This window comes from Ambystoma mexicanum, chromosome 13 (genome assembly GCF_040938575.1).
Source record: "Ambystoma mexicanum isolate Mex_15411 chromosome 13, UKY_AmexF1_1, whole genome shotgun sequence".
NCBI classification, from domain to species: domain Eukaryota; kingdom Metazoa; phylum Chordata; class Amphibia; order Caudata; family Ambystomatidae; genus Ambystoma; species Ambystoma mexicanum.
In genome coordinates, this window is record NC_090938.1 from 200,341,291 (window position 1) to 200,354,274 (window position 12,984).

The following is a 12,984-nucleotide window of genomic DNA, read 5'->3' on the forward strand; positions in this document are numbered from 1 at the left end:
GAAAATGTGCAGCTCATAGGATGGTCATCAGGCACAGGAAAAACATCAATCCTGAAGGAACCCGCAGGTGTGATAACTGCTTTACACTAGAATGAATCAAAAGGGGAAGGAATATGGGCTGCATTGTGTCAGCACATTGGGGAGTAGGAAATGTACTCCCACTAACTAACCGTACTAAAAACTCACCTTTGTACATACTACTATCAAATTCTGAACTAAGCACATCCATACCTGTGTAGCACCACAAACCGCACGCACTTCACAACACTGTGATAATGAAACAAACCGCCCCTAATCTCGCCGAACACCACATGGTGACTACTCAATGAAAAACACACCTACACTCAGTGAACGTTTTCTCTAAACTGAAGCGGCCAACTGCAAATCACAGCTCTCTTGCTCTTTCTCCCGCTCAGTCCTACTAACATACCCGCCACCCTCCTTGCGTCACTGAGCTGCCAGAGCACCAAGACACAACGCAGGTGGCAACAGTGCATGCTATAAGAGCCTTTAACATAACATAACATGAGAGTTGTAGTTAGAATTAATTCAGTGCTTGAGGTGAATTCCCCAGCATTGAGAGCTAGGCCCCCACCTGCATTTCCTTGATTATTTTTTTTAAAACAATCAAAATATGAATAAAGCAGCCTACGCCTTGTCCCAGATTGTGAGGTGGGATTGTTGCAATGGGATTTGGGGGTGCTAAATCTTTGCCATTTCCCATAATGAAAGAACCAATAGAAAAAATACATAGATATTCCATGGACATTTCATTACACACTTTACTTTTCCACTTGTTGGTTTAAAGGTTTACAATTGCACTAAGGGTTATTTTTGCAGTGCAAAAGGATGTGGTCCCATCCACGCAATGTTGGTATTAAATTAACATGACCTGCTTAGATTGACACAACCAAAGTGCTTTTTTTCAGACAGACAGTGTTTTTCATTGTTTGTTTGTTTGAACAATAAATCACTCACTGACCTATATGTTTGAGGCAAAACTAAAGAAGTGATGGCTGGACGGTTTGGAATTAATCCTAGCATTGCTCTGGGCAAACCACCAGACTATTGTTCTTTGCTTGCCAAGCCATTACAAAAGGGGAAATACCATATGAAAATTAGGCATTGATCCTATCCCTAAAGGGGAAGACAAGCCAAACTGCTTGGTCACATCCCTTCTGAACAAGACCACAAGCATCCCCAAACATATTTTGACCTTGTTGGGCCGAAACAAGGCTGAAACATGTCTGGGGTTGTTTGTGTTTCTTTGCAGAGGGCACCTGGCCTAGCAGTTTGGGCTGGGCTGCTCCCATTGGTGGCAGCCCCAGACTAATTTTCATATGGTTGGACCCCTTTTTCAATGGCGCAGACAGGCTAAAAACGATGGTGTGGAAGGTTGCCATAGCAAAGCCAGTGTTTCAGATATTTTTAAACCTTCCACCCTTCACTTTTTTGGTTATAGTTTGTCTCCCTGTGTGAGAGAGGGTATGCCCTGACGTGGGTCCCTTGCGCGCTGCACCATCGGTGACCAAGATGCACCTCACTGAGGAGGCCCTCCAAGGCCGAAATATGTCTGGGGTTGCTTCTGTTTCCCTGTAGAGGGGACCTGGCCTAGCAGTTTGGGATGGGCTGCTCCCATTGGTGGCAGCACCTGACTGATTTGCATATGGTTGGACCCCCTTTGCAATGGCGCAGATGGGATAAAAAACTGTGGTGTGGAAAGTTGACCAGAGCAAAACCAGCGGTTCAGATTTATTCAAAACCTTCCACCCATCACTTTTTGGTTACTAAATGTATGAGGGCCATTGAGCTAGAGGTCCCTGAGGCAGTGCTCGGGGGTATCAAGGGAATTGCCAGGGGTAGCAACTGGCACCCCTAGCTAAAAATATTTGATAATAATTGTGAGAAACCTGAGAGTATCCTCACTCCATCTCCCCCTGCAATCTCTTCTCAGGTGGCAGGGAAAGGCCATCACTTTTGAATCCCAACCTGGGTGTGGGAAAGGGAGGGAGGATCACCTGGGTGGAGGGTCCTTGGGGATTGGGAGTGGGTGCACACAGGTAAGACAAGGTATCCCCCTTTCCCTATTGAAGACCAACCCAGCCCTTGCCTGGCCTTTATAGGTTACTGTAAAACAGCTCCCCTAATTTTCCCACATTTGACATCTGACAGCACTGGGACGAGGAAGAGGTGACTGAGAGTAATGAACACTGAACACCCATTTCACCACTCTAGTACTGGGGCTAGGAAGATGCCTGCAGAGCACTGCGAAGGTGAGGCATGTCCCTTTAATTATAGTCAGGCAAACCCAATTGAGAATCCATACCTGCAACCTGTCAAGTGGTTGCAAGTTTATAAAGGGAGATCAGTGGAGCAACAAGAAGAGCAACAGGGAGGCCTGTGTGGGAGAGACCAGCAGGTCACCCTTCTTGTGAGGACGCAGCAGTGGTGAGTCCACAGAATAAGCCAGGACGCCGCCTGAAGGCCCAGATAAGCTGTGGAGCCCTAAGCGAGTTAGCCCATTACGCTGCCATAGGTGTGGGAGCCTCTGTAGTCAAGTAAGAGCAGTGACGAAGGCAGTACGCGTCTGCGTTCCTGAAGAAGTAGCAGAGCAGCCCACGTGTGCAGGGGAGCACCCGGAGTGCAAGCAGGGCTTGCATAGGCCAGCCCAGCAGTCGGCAAAGTGGAAAGGAGGCAGTGGAGCCACCGTAGAGGAACACTGAGGACTGGTGAATGTTGGGGAAAGTCACCCAGCCGGGGCGCCCTTAGAGAGCTAGGCAAAAGTAACGAAGTGCCATAAAGTAACGAAGTGCAATATGAATCATATTGAATACTGAACAGAATGAAAACTTGAAACAAAGCTGAATTTGCATATTGAATACTGAACTGAACGAAAACCTGACATTTAGCATATTTAACACTTAACTGAATAAAACGTTATGGGAAAGCTAATAGCCGATGAAAGCCAAAAGGGAAAATGCCCATTTGAAAGCAACCTACGAAAAAGAGCGCAAGTGTGAAAGAGTGCGACAGAAAGGTGGGGCATGAACCAGACCAGCACAAAGTGAACTTTATGAATGGATACATCAAGGCCAAAGACTGGCAAGAGATGTGTGACATGTGTGGCAAAGCCAAGAGGCTAACCAGGAGTAGTCAGGAGAGTTTGAAGCCACACATGAAGCCAAGAGGTTGATAAATAGAAGCTAAGTGAATGGGAATCTGTACACAGGGACAGATACAGAAGAACCTGTGAGGGCTGAAGAGCCTGGTGGTCCTGGTTGCTCGACTTGTGATGGGTGGACCGTGTGGTTTGACAACTGCGCATAGACCAGTGAGCCCTACATTGTGAAACAAACCAAGAAGGAGCACTGCAAGTGAACTGTTGATGCAATCCAGAAGGAGAGTCAAGTTGATCTACAGTTGTGTTGAACTTTTTTAAAGACTGAAACAATTAAAAGTTGCTACGTTAACATTTTGGGGAAGAGAACCCTAATACTGGAGGAACTGCAAAAGCTGCCTTGAGGACGGAGCCTCAGGACCCCTTTTATTTTGAACTGTGTTGCTTGTAACCTGGAGAAGGGAACTCCGAGGATTGTGTGGAACTATATTGCCTTGAACTTCAGAAATGTAATCTTGAGATTTTTGTGGAACGTTCTTGAACTTGGGGAAGGGGAAATGAAAAGGAAGCTTAGAGCTGGAAGAAGCTCAGAACTTTACGTTGATCACCATTTATTTCATTATTAACATCCCTACACATTGTTTAACACTTTAGTTGTGAGGGCAAGGACACATTTGGGACAAAGACAGTCTTTTAAGTTGAACTCTTCAAAGACTTTCCTTAGTTTTGTTCAGGTAGGGAAATCCAATACTAGCATAGGGCAGGTTAGGCGTTCTACCATCCTGACATTTGATTTAATAAACCATTTGAGATTGAACTTTGAATCTGTTATCTGTGTCTTGCTTCATGATGCCTTCACATGTTGCTTTTATCCAAGCCCCATTTTCTTCTTTGTCCTACTCCCCTCCGAGATACTTCTCCAACCAACGTGGCATGACTGCACCAGTGATTGTCCATCCTCTTGTACTGGAGACTCCATCACACATCCGATTGGCTTAGATCTTCTTCTTGAATTGCTGCTCATTGTCGTGAATAATTAGTTGCCCACATTTTGGTTCTCCTAAATCATCATTACAACACTGATGTAAATCTCAATTTGCTCAAAGTCATTTAAAGCTACTCCTGCCACCAGTTCAAAATCCCAATTTGGGTGGAGTTTTTTCAGAGATGTGTGCTATTCTCTCTACGCCTGCATGTTTGATATAGCCTCATACTCACATACTGAGGTTTTCATTCATAAACATTACGGGTTGTTGGGGTTTTGGATTCAGGGACTGGTTAACCTTGTGCCACTGCTTGTTGTGAGTGTATATTCCATTTTAAGGGGGTTTCTGCACATATTAAAGCACATCCTGAATTCCCCATGTGCCACAACAAGCATAGCGTGTACATTACACGACTGGTTCAATCCTAACCCCAACTTGCATTTTTGTTATGTGTGACAGCAGACATATTAAGTACTGATATCCCACTTGGATTTCTACCCCTCAAACAGAAATACAATGCTTTTACCTTCGTCATTCTTATCAATGGTCTGTCGCTGTGAAATGCACTTCCCGCAACCATGTGGTTGCAGGGAGCCAGTCATGCAGTATTGTCTGGAGCACACTCCTGAGACTAATGTATGCAGGGGGGCTAGGCAGAGAATTGTTTACACTGCTGACCAGTCCCCCTTAAATGCGCAGGACACCATTGAGAATAAGGTGACCTACATATTTCTGCAATTAGCACCAACAAAATTAATTTATCCTCTTCTTGGTACAACGTCCTTTCGTGATGGGATGTTTTTTCGCAGGTTTTTTTACCGCAAATTTTTTTTCGAAAAGAAACCATTGAATCAAATTTTTTAGAAAATGAGGGGCTTGGGAGGGATCCCCCCAAAAAATAATCGATGGGTTTTTTTAGACAGAAAAAAATTTGCAGTAAAAAACCCCACCAAAAAACATCCCGCGATGAAATGACATGGAACCCTCTTCTTTTATTTTATATACATTCATATTTGAAAATCTGCCCAGTGCCTATACAAGACAGAATGCCTAACAACAAGGCGCAGATCGGAAGTTGCTGCACCATGACAATGAGAAGAGTGTCTGCAGAACACCTCTGTGTGGTCAGATGACCCTACTCCCTAATTTCCTCCTGGTAATCTTCATTACACCGAGTTCTACTCTCCCTCGTCAGTGTCTAGGATTCCCTTTGTCTCACCACTGTTCTCTAGGTCTTACACTGACAGCTTGGCTATCATAAACTGGGACATCGGAGCATGGGCAGATATAAGCATACCTCGTTCAAGTGGTGAAATGTGGTTATCTGATTCCGTTTTATGGATTTACTCTGATAGAAATGAAGCAGTATAAGGTGTGGTGGCATGGAATGAGGAGTCTGACCAAACGGTGGCATAGTGGTTGCTATAGACTTTTATTTTAAAGCATTAACAAACCTATCTATCCCTAACTAGAGGTGGGATATCTTCCTCAAACAAACTAAACTTGGCATTCAGAAGTCTGTCTAGTCCAAATCAAATGTTCACCGTCCTAGTCCAAACTCCTATTGAATCCCTACCACTTCCTAATCCTAATTTAAGGAAAAATAGTTCCTTCTAAAATCCAGGAGAATGACTCCCTTCTCCTGGTTAGGAATCTCTCAAGGCGTAGCATTCTCAAGCTCAGGAAAAGTTCCAATTTTCAAAAACAAAGGAAAAGTTCCCAATTTCAAAAAAGAAACAAAGTTCCACGACTTCTAGGTGGGGCTAGGAGAATTACTCCATATTCCCCGCATGTTCCCCAGTTCTTGTTAAGCCTCTTCCAGGCTATTATATATGTAGTTTCTTTTACAACACTTGTACTTCCCTCTAAAAGGTTTCTTCCGCTCTCTGATTTCTCTACTTTCTTTAACTTGCGCCCACTGGGACGATGAAGAGTCTCCATGAGTACTCCCTGGCTCTCTAGTACCACAAGACAGTGCTACAAGAGCTTCTCTGAACCCAGAACCAACCGTCCTGGTGGGGGAGTAACCCTGATATTCCCAGAGTGGATCCCTGCTTCTGTCATTTCTCCTTTGCATGCCTGACCTGCAGGCTCTCTCTCTCTCTCTCTGCTGGCCTCTCTCTCAGTATGGCCACCATCTACAGGTCGCCTGGCCAGGTCGCCTTCTTCCTCTCTGAGTGGGCTAACCTCTCCTCCTTCCTCCTTGCCTCTACCTCTCAACTTCTCCTCCTCTACTTAGATGAACTTAGACCCTCCTAATGGCTCTTTCGCAACCTCTGTGACTCTCTATTCTACCCTCTGGCCCGACTCACTCTACACGGAACACCCTAGATGTTCTGATGTCATCAGACCTCTCCTTCTCCAACCCTCTCACCACTCCTCTTTCTTGCACTGACCACGTTTTTCTCTCCTCTCACCCATCGCTCTCTGCCCCTCAGGTTATGCTGACACCAGTACTGCCACCGACCTTCTCGGTCATCTGGACCATGAAGCGTGTGGCAGTGGAGGCTTTTGCCACTACTTTCTCTCCTCCTCCTTTGGCTGAATCACACTCGGACACATCCCTTTCCAACCTTCATCCCTCCATTTCTAATACCCTTGATGTCCTTCCCCCTGTCATAAGGATCGATCTGAAGCCTGCATCCAAGTGCGACTCTTGGTACGATTCTGACCTCGCCACCCTTAAGCGCAAGTGTAGGGTGGGTGAAAGAAAGTGGAGGGCATCAAGTGGATCCTCTGGCAAACTGGACGGCTGCCTGCTCCAAAGGCAAAACAGACTCTCTGTCCTCTCTAAGAACAGAGCCTACATACAAGCCCACATCTCAGCATCCTTAAACAACTCGGCCAAACTTTTCAATATCTGCAAGGAGCTGGCCAATCCTGCTGCAGTTTCTACCAATTCTGTTCCCTCCCAGGCCCTTTGCATGGCCCTGGCATCTCATTTCACCATGAAAACTCAGGACATTCTGTCCACTCTCTCTTCCGCTACCTCCTCTTCCTCTCCCTCTACCATTCCAGGCCCCACTCTGGCCACTTCTCCTCTTCCATTCTCCTCCTTCCCCCTGTTCACTCTGGATGATGTTTCTAGACAAGTTCAATCTATGAAAGTCTTGTCAAAGCAGGTGCTCCCCTGCTCCCCCAGAACCATGAAGGACCACATTGACACCCTCGCTCCAGCCTTGGCCATTTTCTGCAATCTCTACTTAAGCCCTCTCCTGTGCACCCCCTTCTTAAGAAGCCCTCTGTCTGTCCTTCCTCTCTGGCAAACTATCACCCGATCGCCATCACTCCTTTCCTGGGAAACTCTTGGAAAAGCTGGCCATCTCCCAGCTTAATATACATACTGAATATATTGGTTGTCTCCAAGACCAGCAGTGTGGTTTTAGAGCAGCCAGAAGCACAGAAAATGCTCTCCAGAACACCCGTTAAGACTTCTTCTCCAATCTTAACTCTAAACTTCCTTCTGTCCTCATTCTGCTTGATCTATCCTCTGCTTTCGACATGGTCAACCACTCCATCCTGCTCAATTGTCTCTGTGACAAACTTGGTATCTCTGGTTAGGCACTTGACTGGTTGACCTCCTTTCTCACTGATCGACCCTCCAAGGTCCAACTTAGGTGTGTGTTCTCTCCCTCTCTCCTCTGTTCGTGTGTGTTTTTTTTTCTCTCTCCTCTTCCTCTTCTTCCTCCTCCTCCTCCTCCTCCTCCCCCCCCCCTTGTGGTGTTCCCTAGGGGTCTAACCTCTCTCCCTTGTTCTTTAACCACTACCTGGCATCTCTGGCCCACTGCGTCTCTGCCTTCTGCTCTAATTTTCAGTGCAATATGGATGACACCCAACTCTCCTTCAGACTCCCATCAGCCTCTTCTGGTCCTTCTCTCATACCAGACTGTCTGTCCGCAATTCTGGAATGGTGTGCCTCCAACAATCTCTGCCTTAATGACAGTAAGGCTGAGATCCTCCTAATTAGGACACCTTCTCCCTCCTACCCTCTCTCACTCTGGCCGCCCACCCTGGGCCCTCTACCTGCCCCTTTCTGTGAAGCTAAGAACCTTGATGTCCTCTCTGACTCTAAAAGATCACCCTATTAGCTGCACCGCCTCATAAGTATTCTTCCTTTTCTCACTTTCCCCCAGAAGCTCACTGTCTCCAGAGCTCTGGTCCTTTCTAGGCTGGACTACTACAACAGCCTCTTACTAAATCTGCCTGCCTTCGCTCTTCTACCTTTACAACTTATGCAGAACAGGATTGCAAGACTTGTACTTGCACTCAAGCCCAGGGATTATATATATCCCACCCTGAAATCTCTCCACTGGCTCCCTGTTGCTGCGAGGATCAGGTTCAAGACCCTCTGCATCACCCACAAGGCTTTCTGGGGCTGGGGATCACACTACATCCAACTTTCTCTTTCTAAACATCTTCTTTCTCGAGCCTTCCGCTCCTCCACCTCCAACTCTCTGGGGGTAAGACCTTCTCCCGGCAGAGAGTGGGGATAGATCTCTGTCCTCAGCTGGGGCCTCCCCTAGAACAGCCTCCCTGCCTCTCTCAAATTTGTGCAGGACCACCTATGTTTGCGGAAGCAACTCAAGACCCCTAGAACAGCCTCCCTGCATCTCTCAAACTTGAGCAGGACCACCTAAGGATTCCTTCCACTTTCTCTCCCCCTCTCCCTTGCCGATGTTCCTGTCTGCCGCACATACTAGTTACCTGGCCATCCACTGAATTTATGGAACCACGCTCCAGCACGACCAGCTGCCCATGCACTGCCTCCGGGCCTCCCAACCACTGAAGGGACTGTATCTGCAACCTTACAGTCCCCTGACTCTCTGAACTTATGAGCCACCTCCCAGCAATACTTACGAGTTACTCTGCACTCTCCCGTCCCCCTTTGCCACTGGCACTTCTCCCCCTCCCTCTGATCCCACACTTGCACGATCTGAATGACACAAGGCCTAGTAAGATCATTGTTTTGTCTTCCTTCTGTCCTCCATCCCTTGTCTTACTTATATCATATTATATCACACCCTTGTAGAACTGTCCGGGGAATTACCTCACAATGTGCTTTTAGTAGCCGAAATATGTGTCATCTGGAAGGGCTGGAAATCTTGATTATAATACCCACAAGGGTTGAAATGTTGATTTAAGCAATAAAGACAGATACAGTCTACAAGACTTGGCGCATCCTTTAAGAGGATATGCAAAAAACGGTTAAGGATCAGAGTTTGGTTTTTCTCCGTAATACTCTAGAGATTCGAAATATGGGTCAGACCTAACAAAAATATAGTCGCTTGGGCTACCTTTACTGATATAAAAAAAAAAAAACAACACACCGAAATAAGATAAATAAAATACATAGCAAATGAAATTATATTGGCATATCATGAAGAAGAATTTGTATTATTTTATTACAAAACTGAATCATACTTGATTTGTCTTAATCGGAAGGATGAAATTCTACGTTGTGTTGTGGTTATTCGAAACGTGTACAATGCATGTTACACACAGGCTTCTCTAAGGTTATAAAGCATCTCTATGCTGCTAGTGAGAGCAGTGGTATAATTGGGTTGGCATAACTATATCACAAAGGATATCCAGCTCTTTCCCAATCGTTTTCTTCTCAAATTGATAGAAGCAACCGATCGCTGTAAGGTACCCATCAATCGTTGAACTGCCATGGCATCAGTGTACTTTAAAGTAAGCAGGTGCAAATTTCCTCCAACGAGTGCATTGTATAAATGCCATCAAGCAACAGGGGTCATTAGGGGTACTAGGGATAATTACTGAGGATTAAAGCCCGCCGCAGAGTTATTGCCGAAGATGAAGTCAAGGGCAGTAAATTGGGGAATGGAATTTATCCAAGCAATAATGACCTTTGTTGTGGCCTATAAGAATGTCAGCATGTTGCTGCTGAAGGCAGAATGTTTGTAAGAATGTCAATAACATTCATCATTGACTGTTTTCTGAGCATTTTTCTATTTGCTAGTAGTTGATACTAATGTCAATGTGCTCAATTTAACATCCCCGTGGATTGAAGGGCCGAGTGAGTCCTTTCTTGATATTGATATATTATTTGTATTGGGCTCATACACCTGTGTTTCAGAGCGCGACGAGGCAAGGGAGGAAACAAGGAAGTACAAAAACAACAATCTTACTAGGCCCAGTGACATTGAGAACGTGAAGGTGCATGGGAGAGGGAAAGGGGAAAGTGCATGGGAAGTGGGAAAAGTGGAAAGTGCAGCACAAAGGAATACATATAAATAAAAAATGAATGAAGAGAAAAAAAATAAGAAACAAAAGCAACAAACAGTGGTAGTGCAGCCAGCAAGTGGCAAGTGCTAGGTATAAGGCAACAGTCAGGGTGTGTCTGATAAGTGCAGAAAAAAGGGGGGGACTGTATGGTTACAGATACAGACCACAGTGCAAGGGATCGCCAGGGGGCAGTGTGGCTGGGTGGCAGGGTGAGCAGGTACCTGGGCCCAGAAGTCAGAGGGTAAGCCAGGTGCACGGTGCCGAGAGCAGAGCAGATCAGCAGGTGAGAGGAGGAGCGAAGGCAGAGCAAAGAGGAAGGTCTTGAGGTGGTTCCTGAACCGGAGAGGGTTCTCTTCAATTTTCAGAGATGCAGGGAGGCTGTTCCAGAGGGAGGCCCCAGCCGAAGACAGAGATCTACCCCAAGCTCGTTTCTTTGAAAAACGACTGACCCTGAAGGAGTTTGAGGTATATTTACAGGGCCTCAAAAGAGGTCATGTAAGAAATTGTAGAAAGTGAGGGATGTCTCCATGCCAGAGGTGCAGACTTATGAAATAAGCAATCCAACTGGTATTAATGACAGGAGATTAGGGAGAGAAGTTTGCCCAGGAGAGCTGGGTGCATTAAAGATAGAGTACTGCATGTGATACTTGATATGCCTGGCATACAATGCAGATGCTTAATAATGATAATGATGTGTGTTTTATATAGCGCTTACACCTAAGCGCTTTACAGAGAACATATATATATATACATACAATGTCACTCAACCAGTTGATACTCGTTTATCGACCTCGGATGGATTAAAGGCTGAGTTGGCCTTGATCGGAATTCGAACCGTGACCTGCAGATCACGCGCAGATTGCAGCAGCAAGCGATCAACGCGCTGAGCTATCGTTAATAACTAATATCAATAGTGACACATTTGTTTGTAAACAGAATGTGATTATTATTAAACTCTACATTCATTGCACTGCTGGTCTCTGTGAGCTGTGTTGAAGAAAGAGGTGTGGTTGAGCGAAGGGGTTCTGGAAATAAGGCTGCCGGAAGAGCCAGCCTTTCAAGGACCCCGGGATTAACCTTTAGAAAGGGAAGGTTTCCTGGCTCTTGTGAGTCTATAAATGAGATAGGAGTTGATATGAGATGAAGCCAAATGAATGTGGGCCGCAAACGAATGTCCTTCGTTAAAAACGTTCTTCCCATACTTTTGGTTTATTATCAGCCCACAATGGACATGGCCTCCATCTTGTCCTCATGAAATGTGTCCAGCAGAATACACGGTTTCGTCATTTCCAATAAAAGGAATAAATAAACAAATATGGCTGCCCACACTCTATCTGCAATTTCTGACCGCATCGATACATGGGAGGGCATCTCACTGGATGAGGTAAGCTTGTGCTCACTGCTGCGCCTATTCTTTCGCTCACAGCTAGTATTATTCCCACTCTGAAAATCCACAATCCCTGTTTAGTTTACTCTCCCAAAGGCTAACAATCTTTGCACACCAATCTGAAAACCCTAGATGGGAGATTCAAAAAAGCACTTACTACCACAAATAACTTTATAAATATAACAAACAAGGAAATGCATATGGAAGTAATCTCCCTTGCTAGTTATCACTAATGTACCACTTCTTTTTGCAGACAAGCCACAAGAAATATTCACATTGGTCCTGGTACCTTAATGCCATCCCTGCACTAATTATTAATATTAAGGAAGACTCGAACACTAGAGCCTCCCCTCAAAATGTGAAGAGACCTTCCCTAGGGTGTGTCAGACGTTATAATTTTTCGCAAACTCGCACCATACCATTTTGAGAACCTCATCTCTGTGCAGCCAACCCATAAGTTTCACCATGCAAAACCCCTCACAGAATGGTTATGCAATAGAAGGGATTACTTCACAGCATTTCTGGGATCACAGGCCTACTCTTGCACTGTTTCTGTGCCACATTACTGCTATCATATTTAACTAAGATCGAACTCTATCTAATTAATCAGTGATTTATTTTAATTCGCCCTAGCCTCATTAGGGAATATTTATCACCACTCTGGTGAAAGAAATCTCTTCTGTTAACCCTGAAGAAGACGGCATAAAGGAACCGCCCAAAATGTCAAAACATGGTGGTCAATTGTTTGGTTAAGATAGAAGAACACAAATCATTTTGAAAAATTCTGCATAAATATTTTGTCTTTGGAAATTTCAAAGATCTGCTCAGATTTATATTTGTCTAATTGAAATGATAATATACAGACATATTATGTCTTTGTAGAGGAGGTCCCAAGTATGGCCCACACTCCAACTGTCCATTTTGAAGTACCAGGAACGTTCACGCCAAAGTATGTGATGTATGATGAGCAAATAAACCAGCAGAGAGCCGTAGTGGGGCTCTGTCCAGTACCTATGAGAAGAACCGCACCCATTGAGGTACCGACACCTAAGAAAACCTGGACAGTAAAGTATCCATTGAGAAAACCATATCAACAAATTAAACAGAATGAAGTTTGTCAGAGTACAGTCCCTGAAGAAGCTAAAAAGATACTGAAGGAAGCCAAATGGTGAAGCCACAAGAACCCGGACTGACTCACATATAGAAGACATGATGACCTGCGAATGACAAAAGGAGACTAAACGCCA